The following is a 16,495-nucleotide window of genomic DNA, read 5'->3' as shown; positions in this document are numbered from 1 at the left end:
CACATCACAGAGCAGTTTCTCAGAAAGCTTCTTTCCAGATTTCATCTGAGGATATTTCCTTTTTCACCATAGCCCTCTATTGGCTTCCAAATATCACTTTGCCAATTCCACAAGAACTGTCTTAGGGAAAGGATTCTTGAAGGGAAAGCTGTAACTCTGTGAGATGATTTCACAGAACACAAAGAAGTTTCCCAGAAAGCTTCTTTCTCTTTGTTATCGGAGGATATTTCCTTTGGCCCTATAGTCTTCAAAGGGATCCGAAATATCTGTACTCAGATTCCACAGAAATAAGGCTAGCAAAGAGATCCACGAAATACAGATGTAACTCTGTGAGATGAATTAACAGAACACTAAGCAGTTTCTCAGAAAGCTTCTTTCCAGATTTCATCTGAGGATATTTCCTTTTTCACCGTAGCCCTCTATGGGCTTCCAAATATCAGTTTGCCAATTCCACAAGAACTGTCTTAGCGAAAAGCTTCTTGAAGGGAAAGCTCTAACTCTGAGAGATGATTTCAGAGAACACAAAGAAGTTTCTCAGAAAGCTTCTTTCTCTTTTTTATCCAAGGATATTTCCTTTGGCCCTATAGTCTTCAAAGGGATCCGAAATATCTGTTCTCAGATTCCACAGAAATAAGGCTAGCAAAGAGATCCACGAAATACAGATGTAACTCTGTGAGTGGAAGTCACACATCACAGAGCAATTTCTCAGAAAGCTTCTTTCCATATTTCATCTGAGGATATTTCCTTTCTCACCATAGCCCTCTATGGGCTTCCAAATATCCCTTTGCCAATTCCACAAGAACTGTCGTAGCGAAAGGCTTCTTCAGGGGAAAGCTGTAACTCTGTGAGATGATTTCACAGAACACAAAGAAGTTTCTCAGAAAGCTTCTTTCTCTTTGTTATCGGAGGATATTTCCTTTGGCCCTATAGTCTTCAAAGGGATCCGAAATATCTGTTCTCAGATTCCACAGAAATAAGGCTAGCAAAGAGATCCACGAAATACAGATGTAACTCTGTGAGATGAATTAACAGAACACTAAGCAGTTTCTCAGAAAGCTTCTTTCCAGATTTCATCTGAGGATATTTCCTTTTTCACCATAGTCCTGTATGGGCTCCCAAATATCCCTTTGCCAATTCCTCAAGAACTGTCTTAGCGAAAGGCTTCTTGAGTGGAAAGCTTTAACTCTGTGATATGATTTCACAGAACACAAAGAAGTTTCTCAGAAAGCTTCTTTCTCTTTGTTATCGGAGGATATTTCCTTTGGCCCTATAGTCTTCAAAGGGATCCGAAATATCTGTTCTCAGATTCCACAGAAATAAGGCTAGCAAAGAGATCCACGAAATACAGATGTAACTCTGTGAGATGAATTAACAGAACACTAAGCAGTTTCTCAGAAAGCTTCTTTCCAGATTTCATCTGAGGATATTTCCTTTTTCACCATAGCCCTCTATGGGCTTCCAATTATCACTTTGCCAATTCCACAAGAACTGTCTTACCGAAAGGCTTCTTGAAGTGAAAGCTGTAACTCTGTGAGATGATTTCACAGAACACAAAGAAGTTTCTCAGAAAGCTTCTTTCTCTTTGTTATCGGAGGATATTTCCTTTGGCCCTATAGTCTTCAAAGGGATCCGAAATATCTGTTCTCAGATTCCACAGAAATAAGGCTAGCAAAGAGATCCACGAAATACAGATGTAACTCTGTGAGATGAATTAACAGAACACTAAGCAGTTTCTCAGAAAGCTTCTTTCCAGATTTCATCTGAGGATATTTCCTTTTTCACCATAGTCCTGTATGGGCTCCCAAATATCCCTTTGCCAATTCCTCAAGAACTGTCTTAGCGAAAGGCTTCTTGAGTGGAAAGCTGTAACTCTGTGAGATGATTTCACAGAACACAAAGAAGTTTCTCAGAAAGCTTCTTTCTCTTTGTTATCGGAGGATATTTCCTTTGGCCCTTTAGTCTTCAAAGGGATCCGAAATATCTGTTCTCAGATTCCACAGAAATAAGGCTAGCAAAGAGATCCACGAAATACAGATGTAACTCTGTGAGTGGAAGTAACACATCACAGAGCAGTTTCTCAGAAAGCTTCTTTCCAGATTTCATCTGAGGATATTTCCTTTTTCACCATAGCCCTCTAAGGGCTTCCAAATATCCCTTTGCCAATTCCACAAGAACTGTCTTAGCGAAAGGCTTCTTGAAGGGAAAGCTGTAACTCTGTGAGATGATTTCACAGAACACAAAGAAGTTTCTCAGAAAGCTTCTTTCTCTTTGTTATCGGAGGATATTTCCTTTGACCTATAGTCTTCAAAGGGATCCGAAATATCTGTTCTCAGATTCCACAGAAATAAGGCTAGCAAAGAGATCCACGAAATACAGATGTAACTCTGTGAGGTGAATTAACAGAACACTAAGCAGTTTCTCAGAAAGCTTCTTTCCAGATTTCATCTGAGGATATTTCCTTTTTCACCATAGCCCTCTATGGGCTTCCAAATATCACTTTGCCAATTCCACAAGAACTGTCTTAGGGAAAGGCTTCTTGAAGGGAAAGCTGTAACTCTGTGAGATGATTTCACAGAACACAAAGAAGTTTCTCAGACAGCTTCTTTCTCTTTGTTATCGGAGGATATTTCCTTTGGCCCTATAGTGTTCAAAGGGATCCGAAATATCTGTTCTCAGATTCCACAGAAATAAGGCTAGCAAAGAGATCCACGAAATACAAATGTAACTCTGTGAGATGAATTAACAGAACACTAAGCAGTCTCTCAGAAAGCTTCTTTCCAGATTTCATCTGAGGATATTTCCTTTTTCACCATAGGCCTCTATGGGCTCCCAAATATCCCTTTGCCAATTCCACAAGAACTGTCTTAGCGAAAGGCTTCTTGAGTGGAAAGCTGTAACTCTGTGAGATGATTTCACAGAACACAAAGAAGTTTCTCAGAAAGCTTCTTTCTCTTTGTTATCGGAGGATATTTCCTTTGGCCCTATAGTCTTCAAAGGGATCCGAAATATCTGTTCTCAGATTCCACTGAAATAAGGCTAGCAAAGAGATCCACGAAATACAGATGTAACTCTGTGAGTGGAAGTCACACATCACAGAGCAGTTTCTCAGAAAGCTTCTTTCCAGATTTCATCTGAGGATATTTCCTTTTTCACCATAGCCCTCTATGGGCTTCCAAATATCCCTTTGCCAATTCCGCAAGAACTGTCTTAGCGAAAGGCTTCTTGAGGGGAAAGCTGTAACTCTGTGAGATGATTTCACAGAACACAAAGAAGTTTCTCAGAAAGCTTCTTTCTCTTTGTTATCGGAGGATATTTCCTTTACCCTATAGTCTTCAAAGGGATCCGAAATATCTGTTCTCAGATTCCACAGAAATAAGGCTAGCAAAGAGATCCACGAAATACAGATGTAACTCTGTGAGGTGAATTAACAGAACACTAAGCAGTTTCTCAGAAAGCTTCTTTCCAGATTTCATCTGAGGATATTTCCTTTTTCACCATAGCCCTCTATGGGCTTCCAAATATCACTTTGCCAATTCCACAAGAACTGTCTTAGGGAAAGGCTTCTTGAAGGGAAAGCTGTAACTCTGTGAGATGATTTCACAGAACACAAAGAAGTTTCTCAGACAGCTTCCTTCTCTTTGTTATCGGAGGATATTTCCTTTGGCCCTATAGTGTTCAAAGGGATCCGAAATATCTGTTCTCAGATTCCACAGAAATAAGGCTAGCAAAGAGATCCACGAAATACAGATGTAACTCTGTGAGATGAATTAACAGAACACTAAGCAGTCTCTCAGAAAGCTTCTTTCCAGATTTCATCTGAGGATATTTCCTTTTTCACCATAGGCCTCTATGGGCTCCCAAATATCCCTTTGCCAATTCCACAAGAACTGTCTTAGCGAAAGGCTTCTTGAGTGGAAAGCTGTAACTCTGTGAGATGATTTCACAGAACACAAAGAAGTTTCTCAGAAAGCTTCTTTCTCTTTGTTATCAGAGGATATTTCCTTTGGCCCTATAGTCTTCAAAGGGATCCGAAATATCTGTTCTCAGATTCCACTGAAATAAGGCTAGCAAAGAGATCCACGAAATACAGATGTAACTCTGTGAGTGGAAGTCACACATCACAGAGCAGTTTCTCAGAAAGCTTCTTTCCAGATTTCATCTGAGGATATTTCCTTTTTCACCATAGCCCTCTATGGGCTTCCAAATATCCCTTTGCCAATTCCACAAGAACTGTCTTAGCGAAAGGCTTCTTGAGGGGAAAGCTGTAACTCTGTGAGATGATTTCACAGAACACAAAGAAGTTTCTCAGAAAGCTTCTTTCTCTTTGTTATCGGAGGATATTTCCTTTACCCTATAGTCTTCAAAGGGATCCGAAATATCTGTTCTCAGATTCCACAGAAATAAGGCTAGCAAAGAGATCCACGAAATACAGATGTAACTCTGTGAGGTGAATTAACAGAACACTAAGCAGTTTCTCAGAAAGCTTCTTTCCAGATTTCATCTGAGGATATTTCCTTTTTCACCATAGTCCTGTAGGGGCTCCCAAATATCCCTTTGCCAATTCCACAAGAACTGTCTCAGCGAAAGGCTTCTTCAGGGGAAATCTGTAACTCTGTGAGATGATTTCACAGAACACAAAGAAGTTTCTCAGAAAGCTTCTTTCTCTTTGTTGTCGGAGGATATTTCCTTTGGCCCTATAGTCTTCAAAGGGATCCGAAATATCTGTTCTCAGATTCCACAGAAATAAGGCTAGCAAAGAGATCCACGAAATACAGATGTAACTCTGTGAGATGAATTAACAGAACACTAAGCAGTTTCTCAGAAAGCTTCTTTCCAGATTTCATCTGAGGATATTTCCTTTTTCACCATAGGCCTGTATGGGCTCCCAATTATCCCTTTGCCAATTCCACAAGAACTGTCTTAGCGAAAGGCTTCTTGAGGGGAGAGGGGTAACTCTGTGAGATGATTTCACAGAACACAAAGAAGTTTCTCAGAAAGCTTCTTTCTCTTTGTTATCGGAGGATATTTCCTTTGGCCCTATAGTCTTCAAAAGGATCCAAAATATCAGTTCTCAGATTCCACAGAAATAAGGCTAGCAAAGAGATCCACGAAATACAGATGTAACTCTGTGAGTGGAAGTCACACATCACAGAGAAGTTTCTCAGAAAGCTTCTTTCCAGATTTCATCTGAGGATATTTCCTTTTTCACCATAGCCCTCTATTGGCTTCCAAATATCACTTTGCCAATTCCACAAGAACTGTCTTAGGGAAAGGATTCTTGAAGGGAAAGCTGTAACTCTGTGAGATGATTTCACAGAACACAAAGAAGTTTCTCAGAAAGCTTCTTTCTCTTTGTTATCGGAGGATATTTCCTTTGGCCCTATAGTCTTCATAGGGATCCGAAATATCTGTTCTCAGATTCCACAGAAATAAGGCTAGCAAAGAGATCCACGAAATACTGATGTAACTCTGTGAGTGGAAGTCACACATCACAGAGCAGTTTCTCAGAAAGCTTCTTTCTCTTTGTTATCGGAAGATATTTCCTTTGGCCCTATAGTCTTCAAAGGGATCCGAAATATCTGTTCTCAGATTCCACAGAAATAAGGCTAGCAAAGAGATCCACGAAATACAGATGTAACTCTGTGAGATGAATTAACAGAACACTAAGCAGTGTCTCAGAAACCTTCTTTCCAGATTTCATCTGAGGATATTACCTTTTTCACCATAGCCCTCTATGGGTTTACAAATATCCCTTTGCCAATTCCACAAGAACTGTCTTAGCGAAAGGCTTCTCGAGTGGAAAGCTGTAACTCTGTGAGATGATTTCACAGAACACAAAGAAGTTTCTCAGAAAGCTTCTTTCTCTTTGTTATCGGAGGATATTTCCTTTGGCCCTATAGTCTTCAAAGGGATCCGAAATATCTGTTCTCAGATTCCACAGAAATAAGGCTAGCAAAGAGATCCACGAAATACAGATGTAACTCTGTGAGATGAATTAACAGAACACTAAGCAGTTTCTCAGAAAGCTTCTTTCCAGATTTCATCTGAGGATATTTCCTTTTTCACCATAGGCCTGTATGGGCTCCCAAATATCCCTTTGCCAATTCCACAAGAACTGTCTTAGCGAAAGGCTTCTTGAGGGGAAAGCTGTAACTCTGTGAGATGATTTCACAGAACACAAAGAAGTTTCTCAGAAAGCTTCTTTCTCTTTGTTATCGGAGGATAATTCCTTTGGCCCTATAGTCTTAAAAGGGATCCGAAATATCTGTTCTCAGATTCCACAGAAATAAGGCTAGCAAAGAGATCCACGAAATACTGATGTAACTCTGTGAGTGGAAGTCACACATAACAGAGCAGTTTCTCAGAAAGCTTCTTTCCAGATTTCATCTGAGGATATTTCCTTTTTCACCATAGTCCTGTATGGGCTCCCAAATATCACTTTGCCAATTCCACAAGAACTGTCTTAGCCAAAGGCTTCTTGAGGGGAAAGCTGTAACTCTGCGAGATGATTTCACAGAACACAAAGAAGTTTCTCAGAAAGCTTCTTTCTCTTTGTTATCGGAGGATATTTCCTTTGGCCCTATAGTCTTCAAAGGGATCCGAAATATCTGTTCTCAGATTCCACAGAAATAAGGCTAGGAAAGAGATCCACGAAATACAGATGTAACTCTGTGAGATGAATTAACAGAACACTAAGCAGTTTCTCAGAAAGCTTCTTTCCAGATTTCATCTGAGGATATTTCCTTTTTCACCATAGTCCTGTATGGGCTCCCAAATATCACTTTGCCAATTCCACAAGAACTGTCTTAGCGAAAGGCTTCTTGAGGGGAAAGCTGTAACTCTGTGAGATGATTTCACAGAACACAAAGAAGTTTCTCAGAAAGCTTCTTTCTCTTTGTTATCGGAGGATATTTCCTTTGGCCCTATAGTCTTCAAAGGGATCCAAAATATCTGTTCTCAGATTCCACAGAAATAAGGCTAGCAAAGGGATCCACGAAATACAGTTGTAACTCTGTGAGTGGAAGTCACACATCACAGAGAAGTTTCTCAGAAAGCTTCTTTCCAGATTTCATCTGAGGATATTTCCTTTTTCACCATCGCCCTCTATGGGCTTCCAAATATCACTTTGCCAATTCCACAAGAACTGTCTTAGCGAAAGGCTTCTTGAGGGTAAAGCTGTAACTCTGCGAGATGATTTCACAGAATACAAAGAAGTTTCTCAGAAAGCTTCTTTCTCTTTGTTATCGGAAGATATTTCCTTTGGCCCTATAGTCTTCAAAGGGATCCGAAATATCTGTTCTCAGATTCCACAGAAATAAGGCTAGCAAAGAGATCCACGAAATACAGATGTAACTCTGTGAGATGAATTAACAGAACACTAAGCAGTTTCTCAGAAAGCTTCTTTCCAGATTTCATCTGAGGATATTTCCTTTTTCACCATAGGCCTGTATGGGCTCCCAAATATCCCTTTGCCAATTCCACAAGAACTGTCTTAGCGAAAGGCTTCTTGAGGGGAAAGCTGTAACTCTGTGAGATGATTTCACAGAACACAAAGAAGTTTCTCAGAAAGCTTCTTTCTCTTTGTTATCGGAGGATAATTCCTTTGGCCCTATAGTCTTAAAAGGGATCCGAATTATCTGTTCTCAGATTCCACAGAAATAAGGCTAGCAAAGAGATCCACGAAATACTGATGTAACTCTGTGAGTGGAAGTCACACATAACAGAGCAGTTTCTCAGAAAGCTTCTTTCCAGATTTCATCTGAGGATATTTCCTTTTTCACCATAGTCCTGTATGGGCTCCCAAATATCACTTTGCCAATTCCACAAGAACTGTCTTAGCGAAAGGCTTCTTGAGGGGAAAGCTGTAACTCTGCGAGATGATTTCACAGAACACAAAGAAGTTTCTCAGAAAGCTTCTTTCTCTTTGTTATCGGAGGATATTTCCTTTGGCCCTATAGTCTTCAAAGGGATCCGAAATATCTGTTCTCAGATTCCACAGAAATAAGGCTAGAAAAGAGATCCACGAAATACAGATGTAACTCTGTGAGATGAATTAACAGAACACTAAGCAGTTTCTCAGAAAGCTTCTTTCCAGATTTCATCTGAGGATATTTCCTTTTTCACCATAGTCCTGTATGGGCTCCCAAATATCACTTTGCCAATTCCACAAGAACTGTCTTAGCGAAAGGCTTCTTGAGGGGAAAGCTGTAACTCTGTGAGATGATTTCACAGAACACAAAGAAGTTTCTCAGAAAGCTTCTTTCTCTTTGTTATCGGAGGATATTTCCTTTGGCCCTATAGTCTTCAAAGGGATCCAAAATATCTGTTCTCAGATTCCACAGAAATAAGGCTAGCAAAGGGATCCACGAAATACAGTTGTAACTCTGTGAGTGGAAGTCACACATCACAGAGAAGTTTCTCAGAAAGCTTCTTTCCAGATTTCATCTGAGGATATTTCCTTTTTCACCATCGCCCTCTATGGGCTTCCAAATATCACTTTGCCAATTCCACAAGAACTGTCTTAGCGAAAGGCTTCTTGAGGGTAAAGCTGTAACTCTGCGAGATGATTTCACAGAACACAAAGAAGTTTCTCAGAAAGCTTCTTTCTCTTTGTTATCGGAAGATATTTCCTTTGGCCCTATAGTCTTCAAAGGGATCCGAAATATCTGTTCTCAGATTCCACAGAAATAAGGCTAGCAAAGAGATCCACGAAATACAGATGTAACTCTGTGAGATGAATTAACAGAACACTAAGCAGTTTCTCAGAAAGCTTCTTTCCAGATTTCATCTGAGGATATTTCCTTTTTCACCATAGGCCTGTATGGGCTCCCAAATATCCCTTTGCCAATTCCACAAGAACTGTCTTAGCGAAAGGCTTCTTGAGGGGAAAGCTGTAACTCTGTGAGATGATTTCACAGAACACAAAGAAGTTTCTCAGAAAGCTTCTATCTCTTTGTTATCGGAGGATAATTCCTTTGGCCCTATAGTCTTCAAAGGGATCCGAAATATCTGTTCTCAGATTCCACAGAAATAAGGCTAGCAAAGAGATCCACGAAATACTGATGTAACTCTGTGAGTGGAAGTCACACATAACAGAGCAGTTTCTCAGAAAGCTTCTTTCCAGATTTCATCTGAGGATATTTCCTTTTTCACCATAGTCCTGTATGGGCTCCCAAATATCACTTTGCCAATTCCACAAGAACTGTCTTAGCGAAAGGCTTCTTGAGGGGAAAGCTGTAACTCTGCGAGATGATTTCACAGAACACAAAGAAGTTTCTCAGAAAGCTTCTTTCTCTTTGTTATCGGAGGATATTTCCTTTGGCCCTATAGTCTTCAAAGGGATCCGAAATATCTGTTCTCAGATTCCACAGAAATAAGGCTAGCAAAGAGATCCACGAAATACAGATGTAACTCTGTGAGATGAATTAACAGAACACTAAGCAGTTTCTCAGAAAGCTTCTTTCCAGATTTCATCTGAGGATATTTCCTTTTTCACCATAGGCCACTATGGGCTCCCAAAAATCCCTTTGCCAATTCCACAAGAACTGTCTTAGCGAAAGGCTTCTTGAGTGGAAAGCTGTAACTCTGTGAGATGATTTCACAGAACACAAAGAAGTTTTTCAGAAAGCTTCTTTCTCTTTGTTATCGGAGGATATTTCCTTTGGCCCTATAGTCTTCAAAGGGATCCGAAATATCTGTTCTCAGATTCCACTGAAATAAGGCTAGCAAAGAGATCCACGAAATACAGATGTAACTCTGTGAGTGGAAGTCACACATCACAGAGCAGTTTCTCAGAAAGCTTCTTTCCAGATTTCATCTGAGGATATTACCTTTTTCACCATAGCCCTCTAAGGGTTTCCAAATATCCCTTTGCCAATTCCACAAGAACTGTCTTAGCGAAAGGCTTCTTGAGTGGAAAGCTGTAACTCTGTGAGATGATTTCACAGAACACAAAGAAGTTTCTCAGAAAGCTTCTTTCTCTTTGTTATCGGAGGATATTTCCTTTGGCCCTATAGTCTTCAAAGGGATCCGAAATATCTGTTCTCAGATTCCACAGAAATAAGGCTAGCAAAGAGATCCACGAAATACAGATGTAACTCTGTGAGATGAATTAACAGAACACTAAGCAGTTTCTCAGAAAGCTTCTTTCCAGATTTCATCTGAGGATATTTCCTTTTTCACCATAGGCCTGTATGGGCTCCCAAATATCCCTTTGCCAATTCCACAAGAACTGTCTTAGCGAAAGGCTTCTTGAAAGGAAAGCTGTAACACTGTGAGATGATTTCACAGAACACAAAGAAGTTTCTCAGAAAGCTTCTTTCTCTTTGTTATCGGAGGATATTTCCTTTGGCCCTATAGTCTTCAAAGGGATCCGAAATATCTGTTCTCAGATTCCACAGAAATAAGGCTAGCAAAGAGATCCACGAAATACTGATGTAACTCTGTGAGTGGAAGTCACACATAACAGAGCAGTTTCTCAGAAAGCTTCTTTCCAGATTTCATCTGAGGATATTTCCTTTTTCACCATAGTCCTGTATGGGCTCCCAAATATCCCTTTGCCAATTCTTCAAGAACTGTCTTAGCGAAAGGCTTCTTGAGTGGAAAGCTGTAACTCTGTGAGATGATTTCACAGAACACAAAGAAGTTTCTCAGAAAGCTTCTTTCTCTTTGTTATCGGAGGATATTTCCTTTGGCCCTATAGTCTTCAAAGGGATCCGAAATATCTGTTCTCAGATTCCACAGAAATAAGGCTAGCAAAGAGATCCACGAAATACAGATGTAACTCTGTGAGATGAATTAACAGAACACTAAGCAGTTTCTCAGAAAGCTTCTTTCCAGATTTCATCTGAGGATATTTCCTTTTTCACCATAGTCCTGTATGGGCTCCCAAATATCACTTTGCCAATTCCACAAGAACTGTCTTAGCGAAAGGCTTCTTGAGGGGAAAGCTGTAACTCTGTGAGATGATTTCACAGAACACAAAGAAGTTTCTCAGAAAGCTTCTTTCTCTTTGTTATCGGAGGATATTTCCTTTGGCCCTATAGTCTTCAAAGGGATCCAAAATATCTGTTCTCAGATTCCACAGAAATAAGGCTAGCAAAGGGATCCACGAAATACAGTTGTAACTCTGTGAGTGGAAGTCACACATCACAGAGAAGTTTCTCAGAAAGCTTCTTTCCAGATTTCATCTGAGGATATTTCCTTTTTCACCATCGCCCTCCATGGGCTTCCAAATATCACTTTGCCAATTCCACAAGAACTGTCTTAGCGAAAGGCTTCTTGAGGGGAAAGCTGTAACTCTGCGAGATGATTTCACAGAACACAAAGAAGTTTCTCAGAAAGCTTCTTTCTCTTTGTTATCGGAAGATATTTCCTTTGGCCCTATAGTCTTCAAAGGGATCCGAAATATCTGTTCTCAGATTCCACAGAAATAAGGCTAGCAAAGAGATCCACGAAATACAGATGTAACTCTGTGAGATGAATTAACAGAACACTAAGCAGTTTCTCAGAAAGCTTCTTTCCAGATTTCTTCTGAGGATATTTCCTTTTTCACCATAGGCCTGTATGGGCTCCCAAATATCCCTTTGCCAATTCCACAAGAACTGTCTTAGCGAAAGGCTTCTTGAGTGGAAAGATGTAACTCTGTGAGATGATTTCACAGAACACAAAGAAGTTTCTCAGAAAGCTTCTATCTCTTTGTTATCGGAGGATAATTCCTTTGGCCCTATAGTCTTCAAAGGGATCCGAAATATCTGTTCTCAGATTCCACAGAAATAAGGCTAGCAAAGGGATCCACGAAATACAGTTATAACTCTGTGAGTGGAAGTCACACATCACAGAGAAATTTCTCAGAAAGCTTCTTTCCAGATTTCATCTGAGGATATTTCCTTTTTCACCATCGCCCTCTATGGGCTTCCAAATATCACTTTGCCAATTCCACAAGAACTGTCTTAGCGAAAGGCTTCTTGAGGGGAAAGCTGTAACTCTGCGAGATGATTTCACAGAACACAAAGAAGTTTCTCAGAAAGCTTCTTCCTCTTTGTTATCGGAAGATATTTCCTTTGGCCCTATAGTCTTCAAAGGGATCCGAAATATCTGTTCTCAGATTCCACAGAAATAAGGCTAGCAAAGAGATCCACGAAATACAGATGTAACTCTGTGAGATGAATTAACAGAACACTAAGCAGTTTCTCAGAAAGCTTCTTTCCAGATTTCATCTGAGGATATTTCCTTTTTCAACATAGGCCTGTATGGGCTCCCAAATATCCATTTGCCAATTCCACAAGAAGTGTCTTAGCGAAAGGCTTCTTGAGGGGAAAGCTGTAACTCTGTGAGATGATTTCACAGAACACAAAGAAGTTTCTCAGAAAGCTTCTTTCTCTTTGTTATCGGAGGATATTTCCTTTGGCCCTATAGTCTTCAAAGGGATCCAAAATATCAGTTCTCAGATTCCACAGAAATAAGGCTAGCAAAGAGAACCACGAAATACAGATGTAACTCTGTGAGTGGAAGTCACACATCACAGAGCAGTTTCTCAGAAAGCTTCTTTCCAGATTTCATCTGAGGATATTTCCTTTTTCAACATAGCCCTCTATTGGCTTCCAAATATCACTTTGCCAATTCCACAAGAACTGTCTTAGGGAAAGGATTCTTGAAGGGAAAGCTGTAACTCTGTGAGATGATTTCACAGAACACAAAGAAGTTTCTCAGAAAGCTTCTTTCTCTTTGTTATCGGAGGATATTTCCTTTGGCCCTATAGCCTTCAAAGGGATCCGAAATATCTGTTCTCAGATTCCACTGAAATAAGGCTAGCAAAGAGATCCACGAAATACAGATGAAACTCTGTGAGATGAATTAACAGAACACTAAGCAGTTTCTCAGAAAGCTTCTTTCCAGATTTCATCTGAGGATATTACCTTTTTCACCATAGCCCTCTAAGGGTTTCCAAATATCCCTTTGCCAATTCCACAAGAACTGTCTTAGCGAAAGGCTTCTTGAGTGGAAAGCTGTAACTCTGTGAGATGATTTCACAGAACACAAAGAAGTTTCTCAGAAAGCTTCTTTCTCTTTGTTATCGGAGGATATTTCCTTTGGCCCTATAGTCTTCAAAGGGATCCGAAATATCTGTTCTCAGATTCCACAGAAATAAGGCTACCAAAGAGATCCACGAAATACAGATGTAACTCTGTGAGATGAATTAACAGAACACTAAGCAGTTTCTCAGAAAACTTCTTTCCAGATTTCATCTGAGGATATTTCCTTTTTCACCATAGTCCTGTAAGGGCTCCCAAATATCACTTTGCCAATTCCACAAGAACTGTCTTAGCGAAAGGCTTCTTGAGGGGAAAGCTGTAACTCTGCGAGATGATTTCACAGAACACAAAGAAGTTTCTCAGAAAGCTTCTTTCTCTTTGTTATCGGAGGATATTTCCTTTGGCCCTATAGTCTTCAAAGGGATCCGAAATATCTGTTCTCAGATTCCACAGAAATAAGGCTAGCAAAGAGATCCACGAAATACAGATGTAACTCTGTGAGATGAATTAACAGAACACTAAGCAGTTTCTCAGAAAGCTTCTTTCCAGATTTCATCTGAGGATATTTCCTTTTTCACCAGAGGCCTCTATGGGCTCCCAAATATCCCTTTTCCAATTCCACAAGAACTGTCTTAGCGAAAGGCTTCTTGAGTGGAAAGCTGTAACTCTGTGAGATGATTTCACAGAACACAAAGAAGTTTCTCAGAAAGCTTCTTTCTCTTTGTTATCGGAGGATATTTCCTTTGGCCCTATAGTCTTCAAAGGGATCCGAAATATCTGTTCTCAGATTCCACTGAAATAAGGCTAGCAAAGAGATCCACGAAATACAGATGTAACTCTGTGAGTGGAAGTCACACATCACAGAGCAGTTTCTCAGAAAGCTTCTTTCCAGATTTCATCTGAGGATATTTCCTTTTTCACCATCGCCCTCTTTGGGCTTCCAAATATCACTTTGCCAATTCCACAAGAACTGTCTTAGCGAAAGGCTTCTTGAGGGGAAAGCTGTAACTCTGCGAGATGATTTCACAGAACACAAAGAAGTTTCTCAGAAAGCTTCTTTCTCTTTGTTATCGGAAGATATTTCCTTTGGCCCTATAGTCTTCAAAGGGATCCGAAATATCTGTTCTCAGATTCCACAGAAATAAGGCTAGCAAAGAGATCCACGAAATACAGATGTAACTCTGTGAGATGAATTAACAGAACACTAAGCAGTTTCTCAGAAAGCTTCTTTCCAGATTTCATCTGAGGATATTTCCTTTTTCACCATAGGCCTGTATGGGCTCCCAAATATCCCTTTGCCAATTCCACAAGAACTGTCTTAGCGAAAGGCTTCTTGAGGGGAAAGCTCTAACTCTGTGAGATGATTTCACAGAACACAAAGAAGTTTCTCAGAAAGCTTCTTTCTCTTTGTTATCGGAGGATATTTCCTTTGGCCCTATAGTCTTCAAAGGGATCCGAAATATCTGTTCTCAGATTCCACAGAAATAAGGCTAGCAAAGAGATCCACGAAATACTGATGTAACTCTGTGAGTGGAAGTCACACATAACAGAGCAGTTTCTCAGAAAGCTTCTTTCCAGATTTCATCTGAGGATATTTCCTTTTTCACCATAGTCCTGTATGGGCTCCCAAATATCCCTTTGCCAATTCCTCAAGAACTGTCTTAGCGAAAGGCTTCTTGAGTGGAAAGCTGTAACTCTGTGAGATGATTTCACAGAACACAAAGAAGTTTCTCAGAAAGCTTCTTTCTCTTTGTTATCGGAGGATATTTCCTTTGGCCCTATAGTCTTCAAAGGGATCCGAAATATCTGTTCTCAGATTCCACAGAAATAAGGCTAGCAAAGAGATCCACGAAATACAGATGTAACTCTGTGAGATGAATTAACAGAACACTAAGCAGTTTCTCAGAAAGCTTCTTTCCAGATTTCATCTGAGGATATTTCCTTTTTCACCATAGTCCTGTATGGGCTCCCAAATATCACTTTGCCAATTCCACAAGAACTGTCTTAGCGAAAGGCTTCTTGAGGGGAAAGCTGTAACTCTGTGAGATGATTTCACAGAACACAAAGAAGTTTCTCAGAAAGCTTCTTTCTCTTTGTTATCGGAGGATATTTCCTTTGGCCCTATAGTCTTCAAAGGGATCCGAAATATCTGTTCTCAGATTCCACAGAAATAAGGCTAGCAAAGAGATCCACGAAATACTGATGTAACTCTGTGAGTGGAAGTCACACATAACAGAGCAGTTTCTCAGAAATCTTCTTTCCAGATTTCATCTGAGGATATTTCCTTTTTCACCATAGTCCTGTATGGGCTCCCAAATATCACTTTGCCAATTCCACAAGAACTGTCTTAGCGAAAGGCTTCTTGAGGGCAAAGCTGTAACTCTGTGAGATGATTTCACAGAACACAAAGAAGTTTCTCAGAAAGCTTCTTTCTCTTTGTTATCGGAGGATATTTCCTTTGGCCCTATAGTCTTCAAAGGGATCCAAAATATCTGTTCTCAGATTCCACAGAAATAAGGCTAGCAAAGAGATCCACGAAATACAGATGTAACTCTGTGAGTGGAAGTCACACATCACAGAGCAGTTTCTCAGAAAGCTTCTTTCCAGATTTCATCTGAGGATATTTCCTTTTTCACCATAGCCCTCTATGGGTTTCCAAATATGCCTTTGCCAATTCCAGAAGAACTGTCTTAGCGAAAGGCTTCTTGAGGGGAAAGCTGTAACTCTGTGAGATGATTTCACAGAACACAAAGAAGTTTCTCCGAAAGCTTCTTTCTCTTTGTTATCGGAGGATATTTCCTTTGGCCCTATAGTCTTCAAAGGGATCCGAAATATCTGTTCTCAGATTCCACAGAAATAAGGCTAGCAAAGAGATCCACGAAATACAGATGTAACTCTGTGAGATGAATTAACAGAACACTAAGCAGTTTCTCAGAAAGCTTCTTTCCAGATTTCATCTGAGGATATTTCCTTTTTCACCATAGTCCTGTATGGGCTCCCAAATATCCCTTTGCCAATTCCACAAGAACTGTCTTAGCGAAAGGCTTCTTGAGTGGAAAGCTGTAACTCTGTGAGATGATTTCACAGAACACAAAGAAGTTTCTCAGAAAGCTTCTTTCTCTTTGTTATCGGAGGATATTTCCTTTGGCCCTATAGTCTTCAAAGGGATCCGAAATATCTGTTCTCAGATTCCACAGAAATAAGGCTAGCAAAGAGATCCACGAAATACAGATGTAACTCTGTGAGTGGAAGTAACACATCACAGAGCAGTTTCTCAGAAAGCTTCTTTCCAGATTTCATCTGAGGATATTTCCTTTTTCACCATAGCCCTCTATGGGCTTCCAAATATCACTTTGCCAATTCCACAAGAACTGTCTTAGCGAAAGGCTTCTTGAGGGGAAAGCTGTAACTCTGTGACATGATTTCACAGAACACAAAGAAGTTTCTCAGACAGCTTCTTT

The sequence above is a fragment of the Macaca fascicularis genome, chromosome 17 (genome assembly GCF_037993035.2).
Source record: "Macaca fascicularis isolate 582-1 chromosome 17, T2T-MFA8v1.1".
NCBI classification, from domain to species: Eukaryota; Metazoa; Chordata; class Mammalia; order Primates; family Cercopithecidae; genus Macaca; species Macaca fascicularis.
This window is presented reverse-complemented; position numbering follows the sequence as displayed.